We start from the raw sequence: 25427 nt of genomic DNA, 5'->3' as shown, positions 1-25427 counted from the left end.
TCCTAGCTATCTTATCCCGGAAGAGTTCTATTTTTATGGGGGAGACTGATGAACAGACAACTATTCCAGAATGGTAGCTAACTCTTAATAGAGGTGTATACAAAACAACATGAATAATGGATAATGTGGGTGAGAAATTCAAAACACAGCATGGGCACAAGACATGTTTGGACAACATGATAAATAAAATGGATGGTGTTGGAAGTGGTGACAGAAATACTAAAAGGAACAAAGACAAACTTGGGAACGCCAACATTTTTTTTTTTTTTTTAAAGAAAACTCTACACCCAACATGAGGCTCAAACTCACAACCCGATATCAAGAGTTGTATGCTCTACCCCCTGAGTCAGCCAGTCAGACACCTCTTGGGAACTCTAACATTTAAAGGAAAGAGAAAGCAAAAGAACCAGAAAAGACAATGTTGCCAAAGTCACACCAATGTAGTTTTGATCAGGTTGCATCATAAGCTTCTAACATTTACATTACATCATCATATGTCTTTTCCTGTGTTGATACACAATACGAGTCCAGTTTTTTCTGATTGCTTAATCTTCCCTCATCTTGGTATAACCCAATTTACTTAAGCATTGTGCTTTCATTTCACAAATATTTACTGAATGCCAACTATGTACCAGATACTGTTCTAAGTGCTGAGGAAAGAGCTATAAACAAAATAGATAAAAATTCCTTTCTTTCTGGAGTTTAAATTCTAGCATACACATGTTTTGGAGCAGGGCAGATAGACATTTAAAATGATATGTAAAGTTAGTATGTTAGAAGATGATAAATGCTAAGAGAAAATACAAAACAAGAAAGTAGGATGAGGGTATATAGAATGCTAACATTAATTTTTTTGATTTAAGTATAATTAAAGTACAGTGTTCTATTAGTTTCAGATGTACAGTATAATGATTTAACAATTCTGTACATTACTCAGCATCAGTGCTGGAGTGGTAACATTTAAATCAGGGTGATTAGTGAGGATCTCACAGAGAAGAGGAGATTTAAGTTGCCACTTGAAGGAAATGAAGGAATGAGTCATGTGGACATACAGAGAACACCATTAGGAGTAGAGGGAACAGCCTACGAAAAATATCCAGTGGGACTGGGAAGGAGCTGAGGTCCTTTTGTGCTGCTATAAATGTGTACTCTGACTTTACTCTGAGTCATATGGGTGTATTCTGAGTCAAACGGGAAGCCACGGGAGGGTTCCGAGCAGGGGAGTGACATGATCCGATTTATGATTTGAAAAAGGAACACTTTCACTGTTGTCTTGAGGGGAAAGAAGATGGAAAAGGGGAGAAGGGCTGTTTCCAAAACAGCCCTCTCCCAAAAAAGCCCGGGAAAAAGGGTTAGGGGGCTGTTTCCAAAATCCAGCCCACAGGAGGTGGTGGCTCAGGTCAGGGTTAGTAACAGCGAGGGTGGTGGGAACCATTGGAAGAGAAGTGGGGATGTGATTTCATTTCCTTTCAAAAGGGTGACCCCGGCTGCTGAGAGTAGACTGTGGGTGTAAGGGTGGACGCAGAGACAGCTGGAGGCTACCCCAGTGATCTAGGGAAAGAGGAGGCGTGACCAGAGTGGGAGCAGTGGTGAGCATTCCCCCCATGGTTACCCTAAGTTATTCCCTGTTTGTCATTGTTGTAAACAATTTTGTCTCCCAATTTTTCATCTATGTATTCTCCATCATTTTTTCTTCTGAATTATCACTTCCTTTCCATAAATTCTCAGGAGCAGGAGTACAGAGCCCAGGGAGACGTATTTTCCTATATATTTCCACAGCTTCTCTCCAAAGTATTGGTCCATTTGCATGGGGAAATGAACTGTTTGGCCACAACCATACAACGTCTGCTCACGAAGAAGTGGATTCAGCATCCATCAAAGTAAAGTGATTTGAATGATGCCAATGTGACACATGAATTGTGATACAACCATTAGGAGATGGTTATTGTTCTATTATTCTATTATTATTTATCTATTTATTTTTATTCTTTCTTTTTCTAGAGAGAGAGAGTGCCCATGCACATGTACCTATGAGTGGGGGAGGGGGAAAGAGGAGTGGGGGTGAAGGGAGAGGGAGAGAGGGAATCTCAAGCAGGCTCCACACCCAGCACAAGAGCCCAACATGGGGCTCAGTCTCTTGACCCTGAGATCATGACCTGAGCCAAAATCAAGAGTTAGATGCTTAACCCACTAAGCCACCCAGGCAGCCCTGTTGTTCTTTTTTAAACAAAACATTTAAAGCACACCAAACTATAAAGAAAAATATTACAAACATCTATATTTACTACCAAGATTTGATAAATATTGCTATTTTGCCACATTGCCTTGTGTTACCACTATTGGTTACCCAATGTTACTGGCAGACATCTCTGATTCTTAAGGCTTCTTTCATGACTCTTGCTATCCATCTGACTTTTTCTTTATTGTTGACCATTATCTCATTTCTGACACCTCCAACCTCCTTCTGTCCTCAGTATACAGTTCTTTACTCATTTACACTTAACTAAAAAGTTAAGTGTATGCTATGTGTCAGAAGTGGGAGTTACGGAGAGAGGATCAGAGATTGAGAGGGACTGAGTGAGGAGATTAGGGATTTTTTAAAGCTGAGAGGTTACTCTTTTGCTTTTGAGGCCACGTCTGAAGGTTCCCATGTCGATAGTCTGTATCAAAGCAGCCACATCTGAACACCATGTGTCCAATCACAAAGCCGCTTCATGACAGGCCTTGCAGGTCCCCGTCCTATTTTCTTTCTAGTGCACCGTACTTCCTTCATAAGTAGACACATTTCCCCTTCTCTGCTAAACCACATGGTCAGACTATAATTGTAAAGGATTGGGCACCTTGTCAAGAAATAGCCTTGTCCATTCTCTACCTTGCAATAATTGGACCTTTCCCCACCCACTTCCATTCCTGCTTCAAGTTCTAGGTGAACTGTCTGCCTCCTACCATGAAATACAAGGCATCTGATAAATGTTCCATGAAAGACAGAGTTTAGGTACTACAAACACAAGACAGCATGTCATAGTGGCTAAATATGAAGATGGTTGGCATCTGACAGACTTAGGCTGGTGTGATAGTTTCCTAGAGCTGCTGTAACGAATGACCACAAACTGGGTGACTTAAAACAACAGAAATGTATTCTCGCACAGTGCTAGAGGCTAAAAGTTAAAAACTGGCAGGGCCATGTCCCCTCTGAAGACTCTGGGAAGGACTGTTTCCTTGTGTCTTCATAGGTTCTGGTGGTTGCCAGAAATCCTTGGCATCACTTGGCTTTGGAAACATGACTCTAATCTCTGCATCCATGTTTACCTAGCCTTCTCTGTTTTCCTACTGTCTCTTTGTCTCCAAATTTCCCTCTTCTTATAACATCACTAATCATTGGACTTAAGCCCACTCTAAGTCTCTTAACTCAAATGCAACTGTAAAGACATTGTTTTCAAATAAGGTCACATTCCCATGTTCCAGGGGACATAGATTTTGTGAAGACACTATTTAACTCAGTACAGTTGGATTCTAGATTTGCTAGTTATCAGCTATATGACCTGGAAACAACTAATAAGCATTCAATAAAGACAGCTATTATAGGGATGCAGTGGGAGGGAAGAGGAAAGCATTTCTGATGGGCAAGATAACATGAAAGAGTATATTTAGATTTTTTCTAAGATTTTATTTATTTATTTGAGAGAGAGAGAAAGAGAGAGAGCACAAGCAGGGAGCAGAATGAGAGGGAGAAGCAGGCTCCTTGCTGAGCAGGGAACCTAATGCTGGGCTCAATCCCAGGACCCTGGGATCATGACCTGAGCTGAAGGCAGATGTTTAACTGACTGAGTCACCCAGGCACTGTGAAAGAGGTGTATTTAAACTGGACCAGAGGTCTTTAATAGGTGGTACTTGAACTGCTATTTAATGATTTATTTCCAACATTTCCTACCAGATACCAGGTGGTGTATTGAGCAATGAATTCTCTTCCAAGTGATTGTGAATTATGAATTTCCTGTAAATAGTTGGAGGAAAAAAATGGCCAGTTCTGAGCCATACACTCCTGGGTTTTCATGACAACACAAGATGGGTGGAATTCAGACAGTTCCACTCAGGAACTTCATGAATTTTCCAAGTAATCTGTTGCAAGAGTGGCTCCCCATTTTTAGGAAGGTGAGCATGGGCCTGAACACAAACTTGGAGGACATTCACAAGTATATCCCTAGACTAGGACATTGTTGGGGTTGTTGAGGAAACTTGAGGGAAGGGATCAGTCTCTCTGCCTTGCCCCTAGGAGGTTTGTTTGGAAAGTGAAGACTGGAATTTGGTAACAGAGGCTTGCATGATTATGGGACAAACTACCTTAACTATAGTGGAGGAGAGGCGCTGTCCTCTATACCAGCCGGGAGATCTTGATGGCGGGGTTAGATCTCCCAGTCATACAAATGCCTGGGAAGAAATAATCCCTAGCAATTTGTCTCAGCCACTCTGAACCGATCACAATTCCTCTGCTCTTGCAATTTAATACTGACAGCAGAAATTCCAGGCAGGCTGTATTTTACTCATTTCACAGCTGAGGATTCTGAGGCTTAGAAAATATTATTTGCCCAAGGCCACTCCTTTGCCAACTAGCAGAATCAGGATTCCAACTCAGCATTGTGTGATTACAAGCCCGTGTTCTGAGCTACTAGCTGCAGACTTAGCTAGCTGCTTTGGGATGCCCTGTGATTCAGAGGAGCTAAGAACATTCCCTGGGGCAAGGGCAAAGATCTAAGGCATTCAGGTCTGTTCTCTGTGCCTGGGGTGGGAAAAAGAAAAACTAGGAAACTTATCATGGGATTGTCCAACTCCCTCATCGTGAAAGAGAACATCCCAAGATTGGCAGGAAAGAGAGCCCTCTGGTTTTGGTAGACCCCGAATTAATTGCTGCCTTCCAAGAGCATCCTGGTGAGGGACTTCTTAGTCTGTAGCGAGTTTCTACACTTGGACTCTCTCCTCTAGTGAATGAAGAGATGGTGATGGTAACAAAACAGAGCTCAGAGGGCACGGTTCTGTCAGATGGCCCCTTGGAGTATACAGAAGGAATCTTGGAAACGAGAATGCCTGATCCTGCTGAAGATCCACAAGGCGTGACGATCCGTGTGCAACGGTAAGGGGAGTTAAATACAGGTCGAAGAAAGAGAAAGAAAGCTGTCCTTGCAAACTCCAAGCGGGCCTCCATTGGAGGCTTACTTTGGGAGGAATTTTGAAGGCGTAGTTCATAAGTGCCCAGAGTGAAACAATACTCAGGGCTTCCCAGGGCATTGTGTGAAAAACAGTGATCCAGAAGGCATCTAAACCCAATCAATTTGTGGGTAATTCAACACTGAGAATAATATAAAACACTTTCAATGTTGGATCAGGGTTAGCAAGAACTCTAACAGGGATCAGTATAGGACAAGCCAAACCAAACTAAACCAAACCAAAGCTGAACTTCTTTGGAGTGGACTGAGTTGAAAAACATGAAGTTTTCTTTCCTGCAAGGTATTCAAGCATATCCCAGATAACTTTTTCTGTGAGGGAATTCAGAAACAGGAAGGTAAAAGGCAAGGTGGTTCATCCCAGTGATTTTTTAAAAAGATTTTAAAAATTTATTTGACAGAGGGAGACACAGTGAGATAGCAAACACAAGCAGGGGTGGATGGGAGAGGAAGCAGGCTTCCCGCTGAGCAGGGAGACCGATGCGGGGCTTGATCCCAGGACCCTGAGATCATGACCTGACCCAAAGGCAGAAGCTTAATGACCAAACCATCCAGGTGCCCCAGGCCCAGTAATTCTGATACTGCTTCTAACCCTAAGCCTCAGGGAGACCATGTTCAGACTGCCACGTGGACCTTGGGAATCTTTGCTAAACAGAGGAAGGGGGTTGGCCTGCAGGATAGGAAGTCGTTTTTCTCTTTATCTTACCCCTAATTTTAAAAATTCAGTTCCACCAGAATTTTCCCTTGGAAATGTTGTGACAGCACAACAGATCAGATTTACAGTTTTTATTGTTTAATATTCAATCTATTGTTATTCAGCTAAATTGTAACTTCAGTAAGGACAGAGTTTTATCTACTTTTTCAATGTTGCTTCTATAACCGTGTCTGCTATAGGGTAGGCTTTTGAGATGAACGTGTCTCCCGAAAACTCACGTGTTGAAATCCTAATCCTCATCATGCGTATGAAGAGGTGGGCCTATGAGAGGGGATTAGGTCATGAGGGGAGAGCCCTCCTGAATGGGATTAGTGCCCTTGTGAAGGAAACCCAGAGAGTTTCCTTGCTCTTCCCGCCACATGAAGATATAACAAGAAGTTGGCAGTCTGCCACCTGGAGGAGAGCTCCCACCAGAACTGGACCACGTTGGCACCCTGATCTCAGTCTTACATCTTCTAGAACTGTGAGAAATAAATTTCCAATGTGTTTGTAAGCCAGCTGGCCAATGGTAATCTGTTACAGCTGCCTCCGTGGACTAAGTCAGTAGGTGTTCAATGAATATATGTTGAATGACTGGCTAACTATTCAGTACATATAAAGTTTCAGTTATGGAGGCACCTGGGTGGTGTATTCGGTTAAGTACCCGACTCTTGGTTTTGGCTCAGGTCATGATCTCAGGGTCGTGAGATCGAGCCCCGCATCAGACTACACACTCAGTGTGGAATCTGCTTGAGATTCTCTTTTCCTTTCCCTGCCCCACCCCTGACTTGTGCTCTCTCTCTCTAAAAGAAAGAAACAAATCTCTTTTAAAAAGTTTCAGTTAATCAAGATGAATATGTTCTAGAGACCTTTGGTACAGTTCCTGTGCCTGTAGTTAACAATACTGTATCATGCACCTAAAATTTTGTTCAGAGGGTAGATGCCATGTTAAGTGTTCTTACCACAACGGAATGAAGAAAGCAAAATAAAATAATCATTCTTCTGTATACTGGCATGCTTTTTCCATTATCCCCATCCGGTCCTGTGTGGTTCCTCTCGGAGCAATTCTCACTTCTGTGACACACCAGGATGCAGCTAAAGGAGAATTCAGTCCTATAACTCGTCCTGACCTTAGCTCTAACCCACTTGCCTAGACCCATTCCTCGCCTGTGCTCCATCCTGACCTCTGTCTTGTGGTCTCTGACTCACACCTCGCTGTCTGGTTTTCAGCTTTACTTCACTTGGCCTTGAGTCATTCCTTAACCACTTACTGTTCAAGTTCAGGCAAGTTTCCTAACCGCTATATGCCCGAGGTTTCTCATCCACCCGGGAAAAAAGTTTAAATATGTGAGGAGAGCAGGAATAAAGGCAGAATGTTGGGAAATAGTAACATATAAAGTATAAGAAATAGCAACCACTCATCTAATAGACTGAATGCATGTTACATGCTTAATTCCTCAGATATACCAAGTGGGAAGTAGATGTTAGCAATTAATCGCTTTTGTTGTTCCTGAGACTTATTGTCATTATTAAGTCATCCTTCAGATCTGATGCTTGTCAGTACCTTCTTCTTGATGATGACCTTGAGTCCCCTCAGCCACCATGCTGTTTCTCCCCCAACTATGCTGCCTGGAGGAAACTCAGCCCCTAGGCTGCCTCTCCAGCTGTTGGTTCTCCCTGAGCAGAACCCACACCATCTGGACCTACATTCAGAGCAGAAGCAAAACTTGATCCCATCTTTCTTTCTTTTTTTTTTTTTTAAAGATTCTATTTATTTATTTGACAGAGAGAGAGGTCACAAGTAGGCAGAGAGGCAGGCAGAGAGAGAGGAGGAAGCAGGCTCCCCGCAGAGCAGAGAGCCCGACGCGGGGCTCGATCCCAGGACCCTGAGATCATGACCTGAGCCGAAGGCAGCGGCCCAATCCACTGAGCCACCCAGGCGCCCCTGATCCCATCTTTCTGATTGGACATTGGACACCTACCTTCAGACATATCAGGCTGCTGGTTGTGAAGATTAACCTGCAGCTCCTGAATGTCTGGGCAATGAACCAGTTTCACATGCCTTAAACTGTTAGGTGTCAGCTCTCCAGACCTCCAAACCCCCACTTGGGATTACCTGGGTCAAAATTAGCTTAGCTCTAGCAACCATCTCAGTTTCTCAGAATCTTTTGCTGTTAAACTACAGATCGTTCCTCCAGCAGTGAGAAGCGTGTCAACCCTTTTTATTTATTTATTTATTTTTACTTAAAATCCGTTTTTTTTTTAAAGAGCATATTTATTTATTTGACAGAGATCACAAGTAGGCAGAGAGGCAGGCAGAGAGAGAGGGAAGCAGGCTCCCTGCTGAGCAGAAAGCCCGAGGCGGGGCTCGATCCCAGGACCCTAAGATCATGACCTGAGCTGAAGGCAGTGGCCCAACCCACTGAGCCACCCAGGTGCCCCCATGTCAACCCTTTTTAAACGGGAAGAGCATTTCACTCTTGTTTTGGAAGGAAAAAACTACTCCAGTGTGTTTTGCTAAGTATGATTCTATTGACAAATGAATCTGTGTTTCTCGGTGTATATTTTATCAAGGGATCTTTGGTAAATATATTACCAATTTCAGAAGACCTGACTCAGGAAAAAGGCACTGACAGGATTTGATTTGTATGTTGGGGGAATGATCACTCAGGCAGCAACATGGGGGTTGGGGATAGAGAAGAGTAAGACTAGAGCTCAGAAGGGAGAGCACCTTGAAGGCTGAGGCCCTAAACTCATAAAATGGTGCCAGGAGTGGGAGAGAGGGTGTGGGTTTGAGAGGACCAGCGGAGTCGCCAGACCCAGATGTAAGCAACACCCCAGCTCTGTTTTCCATAAGAAATCAATTACACTTGGCGTCTTGTGATGGTTATAAATTTACTGACTGTTTGGGGATACTTTAGGTGAAAATCACACATCACCGCACAGTTTTCTCTCGTCTTCTGGTCTCTGACTCACATTCTCCAGGCTCCAACGCCTAAGACCTTTCCTTGGTTGTTCAGAAAGGACATTTTGGTGTCCCACTTCTAAAAACTATCAGTAACCGAGGCCTGTGGTTTAATGATGTCTGCCCGTACTGTAATGTGATCTCCAGGACGGCACAAGTCCTTTTCTTATTTTCTGATGTATCTAAGGTGCTTTTAACAGTACTCAGTTTATAGTGATAAGTAAATGCTTATTGACATGGAGTAAACAAAGAAAGTGTTGTTCAATATGTTGAATGCTGCAGAAAAAATTCAAGTAGAATGAGAATGTAGGGAGTATCCCAGGCTAGGTTTATTAGGACAGGAGCTCACTGGTGACCTTAGAGAGAGTAATTTCAATAGCATGTGTTTTGGACACCAAAATTAAATGTTGCTATTGTCATTTTAAATCCACTTTTTGGAAAAGGTAGTGAAGGCTACATGGTTTTAGAAGGTAAGGATATAAAGTTGCAACTTTAAACTAGTCTTCTGTGTGATATTTTGTTTATTTCTAATGTTAGGTCATGGAAGTCAACATATATTGGCCTATATTTGGTGAAGATGATGGCTTCAGAAAAAAAATATGCCAAGAGAAACAGCTAGTTCCATTCTGCTTAAGAGGATTGGAGATGTACAGATAAGCAAGAAGGAATTTTCCATTTTCATTAGGTCAATACAAACCAAAATATTTTGTTAATACATATGGACATTTGGGGGTCAGGTTTCTTCTAAGGATAGTTTAGTGTTTGCTGACATAAAATTGTTCTCTTATCCTTGCTCCATGCCCTGATAGAACTGTTCTCTCTCTCTCTCTTTTTAAGATTTTATTTATTTGACAGAGAGAGAGAGAGAGAGCGAGCACAGGCAAGGGGGAGAAGCAGGCAGAAGGAGAGGGAGAAGCAGGCTCCCTGGGACCCTGGGATCATGACCTGAGCTGAAGGCAGACATTAAACTGACTGAGCCACCCAAGTGTTGGTGCAGGTGACCTTCATTAAATCGCCCCCTGCTGGGCACGGCCATCTCCATGGGTCCTGCTCCTGCTACCTCCACTTTGGCCTCAGGGGAGGGGACACTGTTCTGTCCTTTATTCTCGAGGCTCAAGAACAGACAGACCCTTCCCTCAGGTTGTCACAGCATAGAACACACTTTGCTGTAACTTTAAGCAAGTATTTACCCACATATAAAAATAGCAGAAGGAAAGTTCAACGTTGAGAACAGCTCAACAGCTAACACGAGTGTGGCTACCCTTAGAGCTTAGAGGTTTAACTCCGTCGTGTCTCGGGTTGTGGTCCCCAGGAGCTGACTCAGAGGCACAGATATGGACACAAGTAGTATTTGGCAGGCGACCTCAGTCAGCACTGTTAAGGACTGCAGAAGTCATTCCGGGAAGGGAAGGAAGTCTAAGTAGGCTAAAACAATATGAAGATTTACCACCGCAGGCAACTGGGGCTCATTTGCGCTCAGCAACTTCGAGAGATCGTATAGCACTGGCCTGGCCAGTCACATGTGGCTGCCGAGCATTTAAAATGTGTCTAAAGAGAATTGAGCTGTGCTCTAAATGTAAAATACACATTGGGGCACCTGGGTGGCTCAGTGGGTTAAAGCCTCTGCCTTCGGCTCAGGTCATGATCCCAGGGTCCTGGGATCGGGCCCCACATCTGGCTCTCTGCTCCTCGGAGATCCTGCTTCCTCCTCTCTCTGTCTGCCTCCCTGCCTACCTGTGATCTGTCTCTCTCTCTGTCAAATAAATAAGTAAAATTTAAAAAAAAAACCAAAAAAACGTTTGGATTTCTAACATACAAAAAAAAAAAGTACCAACAAAGTAAACTATTTCGTTGGCAATTTTTGTGTCGATTATACTTTGATATGATAGTATTTTAAACAAAATATTTTATGGATTAAACAAAATATTTTATTAGAATTCATTTCACCTGCCTCTTATTACTTTTTAAAATGTGTCACAAGAAAATGTAAAATTACATGAGGATTACGCGATGAATGCAATGACTGACATTCTATTTCTATTGGACAATGATGGTGTAGGACATGCCTCAGAATTGTCCTGAGGATTGAAGAGATCAGATATGTTTATCCAATTGCTCCAAACCATCCCTGGCTGACACTCCCCGGGGGAGTGTTAAGTCCCTGGTACTTCCGGTTGCCATGTGCAGAGCAGAGGGTGCTTCCAAGCTACTAGGTGGGGCCCATAAGACGCAAGGGGTGCTGAGACATTCTGTGGGGGTACACTCCCTCATTTCTACCTCATAAGAAAGGCCATCCTAACCAACAAGCCCCACCTCCCCCGACAGGAGGGTTTCACTCATGCTCATCCTCAGAATTTCGGTCTGACTCACCCCAGGGAAAAGGAGAAGCTATTTGCTTATTTTCTCCCCTTCACTCAGCTCTAGGTCAGCTTACCCAAAAATGATCAAAAGGACACTCTTTAAGGAAAAAACTTACCTTCATTGTTGGCCACGAGGTCTGGCATGATGGCCTTCAAAAAACCAAAGGAAGTAAAGCCTCATATCAGTACATTTCTCGAGATCTAGTCCCTCAGTCAACTCTGCACGGGACCCGTGCAGGTCAGCCTGCGCTGTGTAGCTCCAAGTAAACTCCAGCTGACTTTCTTGCTTTGCCCTCTGGGTAAGGTCCTCTTGTCTGTCTTGTAGCCCTGCAGGAAACCACGTGAGCAAGAACACAAAACTTCATAGTAACAAGCATCGTATTATGGGCACAATGCCTAATCCAAATGGAATGGGATAATATTTTCAGGAATCATCTCTGTGTTCTCACTCACCCCTCAACACCCACCATCCTTCCAACCCTGCACTCTGATTTTCTCCACCTGCACCTTGAAGATCTTCCTCCAGGGCCAGAAAACTAGATGAGTCATGCAGTACTTCTAGAAGAAGGATGTTCCTCTTGAGGCAGAGAATAAAGGAGGCGAATTAGTAATGCTAAAGTTCAAAAGTCATGGGTACAGGTGTGAGACAGAAAGAGCTCTGCCCCCAGACTAAAGATTCCACAGATGGCATTGGGGGGTGGGGGGCTGCGGGAGAGTGGGGGGAGGAGAGGGTGAGCAGAGAGGAAGGACCTCAATGACAGAAAGAGAGGGAGCTGTGCTCCACTGGAACATGGCCCCTGGCCCAGCAGCTCACAAGCGCGGAGACCTGCACCAGTCCTGAGGACCTAGATTAGGTGTCCTGTTCACCTGCGGTGAGGAATGCTCATTGGCTGCAGTCACAGTGATGATTAGCTAGGTCTGAAAACAACTACCTGTGCCCCAGGATTTCCTTCAGCTGCCCCCCCTTCCAGTAGTTCAGAACACTTCAAATCTCCGGGATCAAAACCTTGATCACCTAGACGGCCTTCATGGAGTCGTACCTGGGGAAGCAGTCCTGTGGAACCAAACAGAACTGGCCCCAAACCTCTTCACAAGCCAGGGCAGTGGTGGACACACACCTGCATACACTTGGGCTCACTAGCCAGCAAGCCATTTCCATGAGTCAGAAGTAGTCAGCGATAGAGGCGTAAGGCTGTGTGAGCTGGCCTCCTAATTACCCAAAGAAGAGTATGTTTTGGGGGTGCCTGGGTGGCTCAGTGGGTTAAGCCTCTGCCTTCAGCAGGTCATGATCTCAGGTCCTGGGATTGAGCCCTGCATCAGGCTCTCTGCTCAGCAGGGAGCCTGCTTCCTGCCCCCTCTCTTTCTCTCTGCCTGCCTCTCTGCCTACTTGTGCTGTCTGTCAAATAAATAAATAAATGAAATCTTAGGGAAAAAAAAAAAAAGAAGAGTGTGTTTTGGGTGCATTCAGGATACACCATCTTGCTCTTTTGAAGGGGTTGGACATTCCAGGAGTTATTTTCTCAGGCCGCAGAATCAATGAAAGAGAAAGATGGAAAGTTGCCCATGGGAGTTCTGTCACACTTGGCTTCTTTAGGCTAATTGAGGGCGGTAAACATTTCTCTGTCATTGACTCATGATGGCTGCTTCAGATCCACGAACCCTGGAACAAGTGTTTCCTGCCCTAGTGACCCAGCACACATTTCACAGGGCAGCCTTTTCTATTTTACGCTCCCAGTGTTAGGCGATGACAGGTGAATGACAGAGGAAACAAATGAAAACTATCTGGCTATTTAAAAAGAAATGACGATAACATTCTCAGATGTTATCAGTCTGGAGTACATACACCACCTCTTGGCTAAGGTAAAGATGGTAAATTTCCTTTGGGGTGATTCTCAGCCACATAGTCCGTTCTCTGAACCCCACTGGCTACAAAGCGACCCCAGCCCACAGCTGATGAGAAGGGTTGTGGACACTTGACCCAAGCTGGTGCCATCAGATTCTCGCCTTGGAACCAGGAACTGGGTGTGTGGGACCGCCGAGCAGCCATCTTTGGCTCCTGTGAGAGGTCAGCCATGAGGGAAGGAAGTGGACACGCAGAAGCATGGAGAGATGACAATGTAGCGGGCCAAGCAGTGACGTTGCAGCCTCTGGCTCCTGACTTTCCAGGGCTGCCTCCAGGCCCTTCTGAGGCCTCACTGTGCCACCTCTTCATGGGTGCCCTGAGCTATATAAACTGCCTGTGGGAGTCTGTGCAAACCGTGATCCCATTTTCTGAAGCACGGCAGGTCCCTTATCGCACGGGGGCAGTGTGGCTGGAACCCTCTCCAGGACGCCTCCGAATCCCTGGCCCACCACATTCCTTAGACCATTCTTCCCCTGCATCTTGAAGGATACATGGCTTGCCACATTTCCCATTTCCCTCACCTGTCTTCCCACCCAGATGTTTTCCGGACCCTGCTGCCCACACTGAAGAGCCAGGGGGCAGGTCAGCAAAGGGCAGAAGAACAGTTTCCTTTTTCTCCCTGGAAGTTTTCATTGCTCTACATTTAAAAAAAAATTGATTGAGGGGTGCCTGGGTGGCTCAGTCGTTAAGCGTCTGCCTGCCAGGGACCTGGGATCGAGCCCCACATTGGGCTCCCTGCTCAGCGGGAAGCCTGCTTCTCCCTCCTTCTGTGTGTTCCCTTTCTCAGTGTGTCTCTCTCTGTCAAATAAATAAATAAATAAAAATCTTAAAAAAAATAAAAATTAAAAAAAAAGTTCATTGAATGGAGCATCGGAGGACAAGGAGACGCACCCTTCCTTCCTCTCTCTCTTTCTTCATTTATTCGTTCCACTGAAACTCTCTAGGTACTTACCACATGTCAGGCACTATTTAAGGTACTGTAGAGAAGGTACCTTCTGGCACTTACATTGTAATGGTTGGAGACAGGCAATCACTAAATCTGCAGCTAAAATAATTTCAGATAGCAAAGAGTCAGAAATAGATAAAACAGGGAAGGAAGATAGAAGATGAGTGTGTGTGTGTTCATGTGTGCCCATTTGGTGATTCCTTTAGGAAGGATGCAGACACTCTGAGGGGTGACCCTGAGTGGACATAAGAGTGACAGAAGGGAAGGAGCTGGCCATGAGACAGTGTAGTGTGGGGACAGCTTTCTGGAGAGGGGTACTGCCATATGCATGGGTGTTATGTACTCCGGCCCCTCTTGAGCTCCTCACTTCTTTCTTTTCCTTTCCCTTTCCTCAAATAGTAACTGAGATCCCCCCACTAGGAGTCGGGAGCTAGCTGGAGGAGATCCAAAAAATAAGACAAGGTTTTGCCTTGGCGGATTCACAGGGTAGGTAAGGAGAAAGACAGAGGAGCAAGTCATGAAAATACAGATAGTGGGTCCAGAGCTGGAGGAAGGATAAAAGGTTGTTGGGAAGATAATGGAAGCCCAAGGGAGGAGGCAACTACATGCCAAGTCCCCTTAGACACCCGCCCAGCTGTTGCAGTCCTGAAGGAGGAGGCTCTGAACTCAGAAAGTTCAATTCCTTTCCAGCATATTGCACTTTATCTTAGATGCCTTTGAAACAGAGTGGGAAGCTGAATGGAACAGTCCAGCAGAGCACGCACACTAAACATACGGAAGCCCAGACGAGAATTGGAATTGATTCAGTTTGCTGAAAACACAGGAAAGGGGGCTTTTATTTGCAGGACTAGGAAGCTGACATGAAAACACGCACATGCACAATGCTCAGAGGAGGACAGAGGAGAAAGGAGGAATTGGCAGTCATCCCTGAAAATGTGTAATCCAAGAATGAAAGTTTTAGAGAACAAGGGAAAAGCTGTAACACAACACGGGGACAGAGTGAACTCTTTGGTACTTGTGTAACAGATGAGGCGTTTAAAGGAAACTGTGTATTTACTTAATAGTATGACTCATTTGAATGGAACAGACTTAAACAAAAAAACCTTGCAATGATTAGGGTTTCCATTTATTGTATTTGTGGGTTCATATAACACGAAAGACACTGGACTCCAAAAATATGGAAACCGCCAACAGAATGTGCCTATGTAAGGACAAAAGAGGGACAGGTTGTATCATTTGAACGGTTAAGAGGAAATGCTAACTTGGGCCACTCTGTCATGCGAGCCCTCAGACTACAGCTGGTGGTGAGTAGGTGTTGGGTGTTAGGTAAACGGAAGAAGTGACTGCAGTGGTGGGAGGTGTGAATGCCAGAACACAACTGGGGTTTGTGGTAGACACCAAAAGGAGCATGCGATGGAGGTGTGTTAATTACTATGTCAGGAGAGAATAGATCATAGGGTAACCAGATGTCCCTCTTGAAGGAAATTGCCATTCTGTAAACATTTGCCTCAATGAGACTTTGAGAGCAAAGAATTGTCCTTGGCTAGGATTAATCTAGGGCAGGGTTCCTTTTACGTGGTGGACTTGGGAAGAAAACAGGGAGCTTGGCTCAGTGCCTCACTTTTTCCCGTTGGGAGCAAGTTCCTCTGCTGTGAGCACGTGCTTGGCTCAGCTCTTCCAGACAGGCTCGGTTCCACTCCCTGGCGGGGGAGGCTCGCTCTGGGCCAGCACTCCCTTAACAGGCTCCAGCCTAAAGGTGAGGTTCCATTTGCCAACCTATACAAGTTAGATTTTCCAACCTAACCTATATCAGAAAAAAAAAAAAGAGAGAGAGAGAGAGACATTTTGGTCTCTAACTATTTGGTCTTTTGCCTTACTTCTCAATGGGTTGAGAACTCAGGCTGGGAAGGAAAACATTGTTACTGAGCCCCCAGCGGGGTCCTTCAGGGCACCTCAAAGGGTCCTCTGGAGCTGCTGTATTTGACACTCAGCCAGAAGGCTGAGCACCTGGCAATTTGGAGAGAGACAAGTCTTCTATGTTAGCACAAAGGAAACATTGTAGTTTCTGATCCAAGCCGCCAATCAGAGGTCGCAAGGACTGACACTCAGTAGAGCACTGGGAATGAGTTTGGAGTTGAACCCCTTCTCACCTGAGCAAGGCTATGTAGCCAGCTGCAGGGTGGTGAGAATTCTTTCTCCAGAGAGCCATGTCTCCATCTCAGCTATGCTGGGAGGACAGCTGGGTTTTCAAAATGTCACTAAATTCCCTTATGAACTGGAATGTGTACAGAAACCAGAAATAAAAAACAACAAAAAAAACCCAAAGACCTAAAACTAAACAAACATCCCCTCCTTCCCCAAAATAAAACCAGTCCTTTTAACAGATGGCACGTGACACATAGAGAGGAGTTCCTGCCCCCCAAAATAAAAACAATGAAACATACATTCTGTACAGCACCTTACAGTTAACAAAGCACTGTTAGGCACATCTATACTTTGATGTACTTAACAACCTCATTGTATTAATATGATCTTCATTTACAGGAAAGGATGACAAGAGGAAGAAGAATGGAAAAAATAAGGGGGCTGGAGAGATGGAGGTAGCAGGTGAATTAGACCTGGGTCAGGGAGGGGAGATGCCCAGGACACGCCCCCATGTGCTCCTCACCCCCCCCCCCAAGTGTACTTGGCTATGTACCTCACAGTTATGTTTGGTGGTCTCAGAGATATCTGCCCTGTTGAAAGCTCATAGAGGTGTGAGATTATTGTCTTTTATATCTCCAACTGCTTCAGCTTCCAAGAATCACTTCCACTCCTGAGTGAGGCAACACACTGCCCCAGAGCAGATCACATGACCCAGGGCTCAGGTCTTGGGTCTTGAAAGTCCTGCTATGCTGGTGCTGGGGCATCTCCTTGAATCTGGGTGGGCACACCAGGACTAGATTTTTTTTCCGTGTATGTCCTTTTGGGGTTTTCTGGGCCTGACGAGGGTGGAAGAAAAGTTCCATTTATTGAGAACCTTCAATGTCTTACAAATGCACAGAATAGGAATATACATATTAAAATTCTCCTAATGACCTACATGGGAGGTGTAATGCCATTGGAGCGAAGGCTCCAATGCTTCATAAAAGAAGCACTGGAACCTTCGGGAGGCTGAATGACTTGCACAATCCAACTCTGGTGTCAGATAACCCCTGGAGGCGCGGGGGAAACATTAGGATTAATGAAAGGAATTAGCAAAAGGGAAAGGAGACTACTTGCCGAAGACAGGGATAAAATAGGTAGACAGAGACTCATATGGTGCAGACTCATAGAACGTGATGATTTACTTTGAAATACTGGGAACGGTGTTATACGAAGTTTTGCCAATAAGTAATGGGGTTTACAGCAACTCAGTGAAGAGGAGTCTATCTGAGAAGAAAGTTGCTCAAGAGGGATGTAGCGATCCGAAGGAGCATGTGCACCCCAATGTTTATAGCAGCAATGTCCACAATAGCCAAACTATGGAAAGAGCTTAGATGTCCATCGACAGATGAAAGGATAAAGAAGATGTGGTTTATATATACAACAGAATATTATGCAGCCATCAAAAACCCAAAATCTTGCCATTTGCAACGACGTGGATGGAACTAGAGGGTATTATGCTAGTCGAAAAAGTCAATCAGAAAAAGACAATTATCATATGATTTCACTGATATGGGGAATTTGAAAAACAAGACAGACCGATCATAGGGGAAAGGAGGGAAAAATGAAACAAGATGAAACCGGAGTGGGAGACAAACCATAAGAGACTCTTAATCTCAGGAAACAAACTGAGGGCTGCTGGAGTGGAGGGGTGGTGGGAGGGATGGGGTGGCTGGGTGATGAACATTGGGGAAGGTATGTACTATGGTGAGCGCTGTGAATTGTGTAAGACTGATGATTCACAGATCTGTACCCCTGAAACAAATAACACATCATATGTTAATAAAAAAATTAAAAGAAATGGCTAGTTCAGTGCCTGGAAAACAGAAAGTACTCAGTAACTCTACCAACTTTTATTGTCATAACAGTGGTCTTACTGAAAGCAAATGCTTTGCAAGGGTTGACTCCAGAATTTTAACTATCGGAGGGACTTAGGGTAGTGACCTGGTTTGGAATGTTGCGGGGACTGATAAGGAATTTGTCTTGAAGCTGTGTTTGTATAAAAAGCACACCGTGTTAACTTAGCTCATGTATACCAACAACAACAACAAAAACGCAACATTTTCCTATACACTTATAATCACGTAAGATGGAGACTATTTCAACTGTTTATGACAACAATGGTTATGGTCTTCATCTGGAATAACTTGAAGTCTGATGGAGATCGTGAGTGGCTAAGCTACCTTTTGGTGTCACCCCTATAATGGCCCAAGCCAGCAGATGATGGAGCCTCCATCGGAGGGCAGTTCTGATTCCAGAGCTCACCTCTTCACTACCACGCCACCGTACCTCTGTGAGAGGTCAGAAGTGATGACTAACTGGCGGTTTGGATTTCCTTGAGCCCGACCTCCCCGAGGAGCTGGGAGCTGACAAGTTCTCATACTTCTGTGACTCTCTGGGACCCCTGTCACGGTTTTCCACAAATAAAACTAAGACACAGAAGCCCCAAAGATAGATTTCTCTTGCTTTTCCTGAACAGAAGAGACTTCCAGAAAGGAAGATGAACTTAGACTGGATCTCTTTATCCTTTTTGAAATTCTTCTGGAAACCTATCTCACAGCATTAGGGCAACTCTCCTGTAGCTCAGCAGGCTCCTGGGCTGTGAGTGGCTCCATTTAATCAGGATTTTCCTTCTGCCCTGGAAGGGCCCACAGTGCTGCTGCAGGCTGCTCAAGACAGCACTAACTGTAGTCTTCCTAGCTTTCCCCGAAGGGGACAGATGGCACTCTGATGGTTTCTCCTCGCTGCGGTGACAGCACGGAAGGCTGGGATTTTGCAAACAAAGGCTTCTGAAATCTGAAGTGAATGGCAAAGACACCAATTCGTTAAAGCCTGTTCTCAGACTCTAATGAGAAGTGAGAGTGGTTTTTGGTCAGCTCCGAGGGAAACGCAAGGCCAGCCCCATCTCTAAGAAGGGAATCACTCAGTGGTCCCTGGGTCACCAAACATTTATCGAGCACCTTCTGTGTGTCAAACACCACGCTAAGTACTGGGAATGTGATGACATGCACAGCCCGGAACTCAGAGCTTACCTCCCTCTAGAGAGGGCACAGCTCTGTAATGAGATGAGAACTGTATATTCTTTATATTGGGTCCAAATCTGTGAATTTGCTCATTTATCTGTTTTTAGACTTTTCAAACATCCTGAGCACTTACTGTGTCAGATGCTGGGGGTATGATGCTGGAAAAGGCTGTTTCTGTCCTTAGCCTCTACTGTCTTGGGTGAGAACAGCCTGGACACAACAAACCAAAAAGTGGTGTGCCGAGGGGTTCTTGCCAAGTGGGATGGATCACTTTATGTGTGAACTTGACTGTGCCGCCATGGGGTGCCCAGATATTTGGTTGAATATTATTTCAGGGTGTCTGTGAGGATGTTTCTGGATGAGATTAACATTCGAATCCATGGACGGAGTTAGGGAGGTTGCTTTTCCCAGTGTGGGTGTACCTTGTCCCACTGGGGGCTTGAGAAGAATAACAAAGTTGACTAAGAGAGAATTTTCTCTCTCTCTCTCCGCCTCTTTGATCTAGGACACCAGTCTTCTCCTGGCTTCAGGTTTGGATGCAGAAACTTGCACCATCCAGGGTCCTGGTTCTCAGGCCCTCAGCCTTGAACTGGAACTGTACCACTGGCGCTCCTGAGTCTCCAGCTTACTGGCTGCAGATCATGAGTTCTTAGGCTCCAAAATCTCATAAACCAATTCCCTGTAGTAACTCTATCTGCCTACCCACCTCTCTGATGTATTCATTCTGCTTCTCTGGAGAGCCCAGGTGAAGCCAGATGGGAGGCCAGTGGGGAGCCATTGAGATATCTTGTGTACTGGACACACTGCCTTTTCAGTTTCCTCCTGATTCTGAAGCCTGGGGCAAGGGGGACTGAGCCAGACTGCAGAGAGGTCTGGGTTACCCCCCTCCTCTCTTCTTGGGCCCTTCCTGTTTCCCCTCCTCCCTCCCCCTTCTCTCCTCTCTTTGATTCCTCTTCCTTTCTCTATTTCTTGCCTTCCCCAATACTCCTGACTCTCAGCATGCCTGGGTTCTTCTCTTCTCCTTGAAACACCTGTTATCAGGGATGGGCCGGATGGACATATTTCACATGAAGATGGGAAAAACGACTAAGAATTAAAGTGTTCCCACTCTCACTCCCACCCCAGGGTTGGTGATTTTTTTTTTTTTTTCCCAGCAAGGAAACAAAGCTGAGCTAGCACTCCATTGGAGGAGATGCCGGTGTGGGACCAAGAGTGAGTGACAGGGGGTGTTTTTTCCCTGTCCCCTGAAGGCCACGATGCCTTCAGATTTCCTATGGGTCGGCATGTATCTTCAAACTTCCGTCGGGACTTTGTACTTCTGGTTTCAGCCATGGTGGGAGAGTCCAGGCCTGGAATCTGCCCGGGTCCACAGCTAGAGCCCCGGGGCACCACGAAAGCCATCAGGTCAGCAGTATAGCTTTCTTCATCCCACTTCTTGCCCAAGGGCCACATGAGAAAATAAACATGGCCACCTGGGGGCGCTGTTACTCCACACTTCCTCTATAAAAACTGCTGTCTGCAACCAAGGATGTCCAGGCTCCTCTTGTTTTGGAGGCTCAACCAAGGGATGCCTCTGGGAGAGAGGAGCAATACATACTCCCAGATCCAGGCTAATATGCAAAAGCAGAGGTAGGAAAACTTCACACATTCTGGAAATGCCTTGATGTGTAACAATTTGGAAATTGTTAGAGGGCACTAGTTTCCCACATGCAGCACAGAACAATGATGAAGAGCAAGGGCTCTGCTGTTCAAACGGCATCAGGGTTTGAGTCCTGGTGCCACATCCACCAGCTGCGTGACTTTGTCCAGTGATTAAGTCTCTCAGGGCCTCAGTTTTGCCATCTGCCTTATAAGGCAGTCATGATGAGGAACGTAGCACTTCTTGGCACCACACCATGTACACGGAGCTTTACAAAAAAGCTCTTATCATTAGATACTATTTGCAAAATGTGAAAAAGAGATCAAGAGGGCATCGGCAGCTTGCAAGCCAGATGAAACGTGGCTGGGGTCCAAGGCTGTATAATTGGATGAAAAAGCTAGGGTTATTTAGACTGCAGGATTGGCCAGGTCAGCCAAGTAAAGAAAATGCCACCTTCTCCCTCCTTCTGTCTGAAAATGGTGCGCTGGTGCTGCTTTCATAGGCTCACCTGGCCAAGAACCAGATGCTTTCAATATTGTTCTCAACCTCACCGCTTTGCACAAATGTCTTTCTCATCTCTTTTTGCCTATTCAGACTGCCGTTCACCGCGGCTCTGGAGAGCATAGCGATGGCCAGGATATAATGAGGGGTTTGGGAACTTGAGAGGAAAGGAATGATTACCAGTTAGCACAGTATTATACACACCATGTGGACTTCATGGTTGATGCAGTGAGGAACTTGGTATGTGTGGTAATTATGCAACACTTGAGCTGAATTTTAGGAAAACACATAAAAGAAATGTTATTTCCTCTTTTAAAAAGGCTGTGATGGTAAGAAGCACTGCACAAGAAACTGTTATGCAGAGATATTTCAAGGGTGAAATGGATGAATTTGTCAACGACAGAAGAAAAGGAAATCTAATTGGGGGCTAAGGTACTTTTAGAAATGGCAGCTTATGAGTTCTGCACTGACAGGTGCAGGTGGAAAAGCTGATTGGTCCCATTCAGGAATATAATGGGCTGCATTTGTATAAAACAGCATAGGGTACCAAGTATTTTCACATAAACTCTCTCATTTGAAGTTCGCAACCACCCTTTGAGATATGAAGAGGACAAAGAGTATTATTACCATTATTTTTAAAAAATTTTATTAAGATGCCATTCATACACCAAACAATTCACCCATTTAAGGTGTACAAGTCAGGGGTTTTAAGCATATTTACAGATATATGCAGCCACTGCCACAATTGCTTTTAAAACATTTTCATTCTGTGAAAAAGAAACCTTCTATTCCTAAGCTGTCACTCCCTCTATTCCCCCCTCCCACCTCCTTGACCCTGAGCAGTTGGTAATTTCCTTTCTGTGTCTACTGATATGCCTATTATGGAATTTCACATACATGGAATCAAATGATATGGGGTCTTTGGTGACTGGCTTCTTTACCTCTGTGTAACGTTTTCAAGGTTCCTTCAGGTTGTAGCATGTATCAATACTCCATTCTTTTTTATGAATCAGTAATACTCCACTGGGTGGTGCTAACCCATTTTGTTTATCTACTCATCATTTGGTGTACATTGGAGCTGTTCCTACCCTTTGGTTATCTTGGATAATGCTTCAGCAAGCATTCACATACGGCTTTTGCGTGGACATAGGCAATCGTTTCTCGATATATAGCGAGGAGGGGATATGAGTTATATGGTAACTGAATGAGGACATGTTAAGGAACTGCTGGGTTGTTTCCCAAAGTGGCTGCATTTTACATTTCCAAGAGCAGTGTATAGGGTTCTGATTCTCCACATCCTTGCCAACACTTTTATTATCTGACTTTTTGATTCTTCTCATTCTACTGGGTATGAAGTGGTATCTCCTGGTGATGTTGATTTGCATCAGAGATGTTGATCTCTGATACTTAATGATGCTTCATATGTTTATTGGTCATCAGTGTAATTTCTCTAGAGAAATGCCTCTTCAGATCCTCTCATCATGTTAAAATTGGGTTGTCTTTTTTTTCATTATTGAGTTATAAGAGTTCTTTATATATTCAAAATGTAATACCTTATCAGATACATGATTTGCATACATTTACTCCCATTTGGTGAATTATCTTTTAACTTTGTTGATGGTATCCTTTGAAACACAAAGTTTTCAGTTCTGAGGAAGTCCAGTTTGTCTCTCTTTCATTTTTCTTTATTGCTTGTGCTTTTGGGGTCATATCTAAGAATCCATTGCCAAACTCAAGGTCATGAAGATTTGCTCCTATGTTTTCTTCTAAGACTTTTGCTTACATTTAGATATCTGACCTGTTTTGAGTTCACTTTTTAATTATTTTTAAAGGATTTTATTTATTTATTTGAAAGAGCGAGCAGGAGGGAGAGGGAGAGAGAATCTGAAGCAGACTCCAAGCTGAGCTCAGAGCTGGATGCAGAGTTCAATCCCATGACTGTGAGATCACGAGCTGAGCTGAAACCAAGAATTGTTGGATGCTTAACTGACCGAGCCACCCAGGCATCCTGATGAGTTAATTTTTTTAAAAAGATTTTATTTATTTATTTGAGAGAGAGAGAGGGCATGATTGAGGGAGGGGCAGAGGGAGACGGACAAGCAGACTCCCCGCTGAGCAGGAACCCAGAAGTGGGGCTCAATCCCAGGATCCTGGGATCATGACCTGAGCCAAAGGCAGACGCTTAACAGACTGAGCCACCCAGGTGCCCCTTGAGTTAATTTTTGTATATGGTGTGAGGGAAGAGTCTGACTTTATTCTTTTGAGGTGGGTGTCCAGTTTTCCCAGCATTGTTGAGGAGACTATCCTTTCTCTCCCTTAAATATTCTTTCACACCCTAGCTAAAAATCAGCTGACTATAAAAACATAGACTTATTTCTAGACTCTCAATTCTATTGACCTATATGTCTATCCTTATGCCAGTACCACACTATTTTAATTATTGTTGTTTTTAAATTTCACCTTTGGGAAGTGTGAGTCCTCCAACTTTCTCTTTTTCAGTATTTTGGTTATTGGGGGCTCCTTGTAATTCCATACGAATTTTAGAATCAGTTCATCAATTTCTACAAAGAAGTCAGCTGGGATTCTAATAAGTTTTGCCTTGAATTTGTAGGTCAATTTGGGAAGTATCACTATTTTAATACTGTTAAGTTTTCTAATCAATAAACATGAGAGATTTTTTCCATTTATTTAGTTCTTCTCTAATTTCTTTCAACAAAGTTTTGTCATTTTCAGAGTACAAGTTTTGCACTTCTATTAAATTTATTCCTAAGTACTTTATTCTTTCTGATGTTATGATAAGTGGAATTGTTTTTCTTAATTTCACTTTCAGATTGTTCATTGCAAGTATATAGAAATGCAGTTATTTTTTTATATTGGTCTTATATCCTAAAATCTTGCTGAACTCTTTTTATTAGGTCTAATCATTTTTTAGTGGCTTCCTCAGGATTTTGTATATATAAGATCATGTTATCTGTTAACAGGGGTAGTTTTACTTCTTCCTTTTCCAAACTTGCTGCCTGAAGTTTAGCCCAATCTACCAGTCTTCTTCCAGTTGCTTTTCATTACAGGCTTCATGGTTTTTGAGAGCACCTTTAGACTTGAACTTCTTTACACTGTGTTGCAAATGAAGTCAGTACTTTGGTGAGGAATTTGAAGCTCTTGGTTCTGTAGCCTGCTTCTTCCCCTGGGCAAAATCTCTGAGATGTGGCTCTGTAGCTGGGGGCGGCAGAAATTGTGAGCTCCTCTCTAGAGTGACGTCTTTGCTTTAGCTGGTGAGTGTTAGTTGAAGGGGAGGCTGTAGCCTCAGGTCCTTTTGGTTTGCCTCTCCTGGCTAGCTAGGGGAAAGGTGTTCAGGGCTTCAAATTCTTGGTGCAGTGCTCAAGGTGTCTCAAAGAGCCTCTGTCCCATACAAGTGGGGCTGGATGAAAGAATGGAACCCCACTTCCTAGATACACTTGCCCAGAATTTAGTCGCAAAATCAAGTGGCTGGGGGCAGGATGAACAATGAGGGTCTCTCCTCTTACTCTGTGTCCTCTTCTCCCTGTAGGAGGAAGGGCTCTGTGTTCTTAGCTGTCTGGAGTGGAGGTCTCTCTCACTGAGCTGGGAAGGGAGGAAGAAGGGTGCAAATACCGCAGATTCTCACTGATCTTAACAAGTTTAAAAGATTTTCTTGACTGTTTCTTCACTTGATGCATGCACATACAACCATTTCCAGGGGCTTTAAGTGTTTCTTTAAAAAAATAATCTTCTGTGTCAACTATACTTAAAAAAATATCGAGTGTACAGATTGGGAACTATAGTTAAAAATATTGTATACTTGATACTGGCTAAAAGAGTTGATGTTGAGTAGTTCACTAAAAAATATTATCTATATAAAGGTAATTGAGGTGTCATTAACTTGACTATGGGAATCATTTCATAATGTATGTATGTATATCCAATTACCATGCTGTACAATGTAGATGTGTTAAAATTTTGGCACTTATACCTGAA

The sequence above is a fragment of the Meles meles genome, chromosome 1 (genome assembly GCF_922984935.1).
Source record: "Meles meles chromosome 1, mMelMel3.1 paternal haplotype, whole genome shotgun sequence".
Taxonomy (NCBI): Eukaryota; Metazoa; Chordata; class Mammalia; order Carnivora; family Mustelidae; genus Meles; species Meles meles.
The sequence above is the reverse complement of the archived record's forward strand: the minus strand, read 5'-3'. Positions refer to the sequence as shown.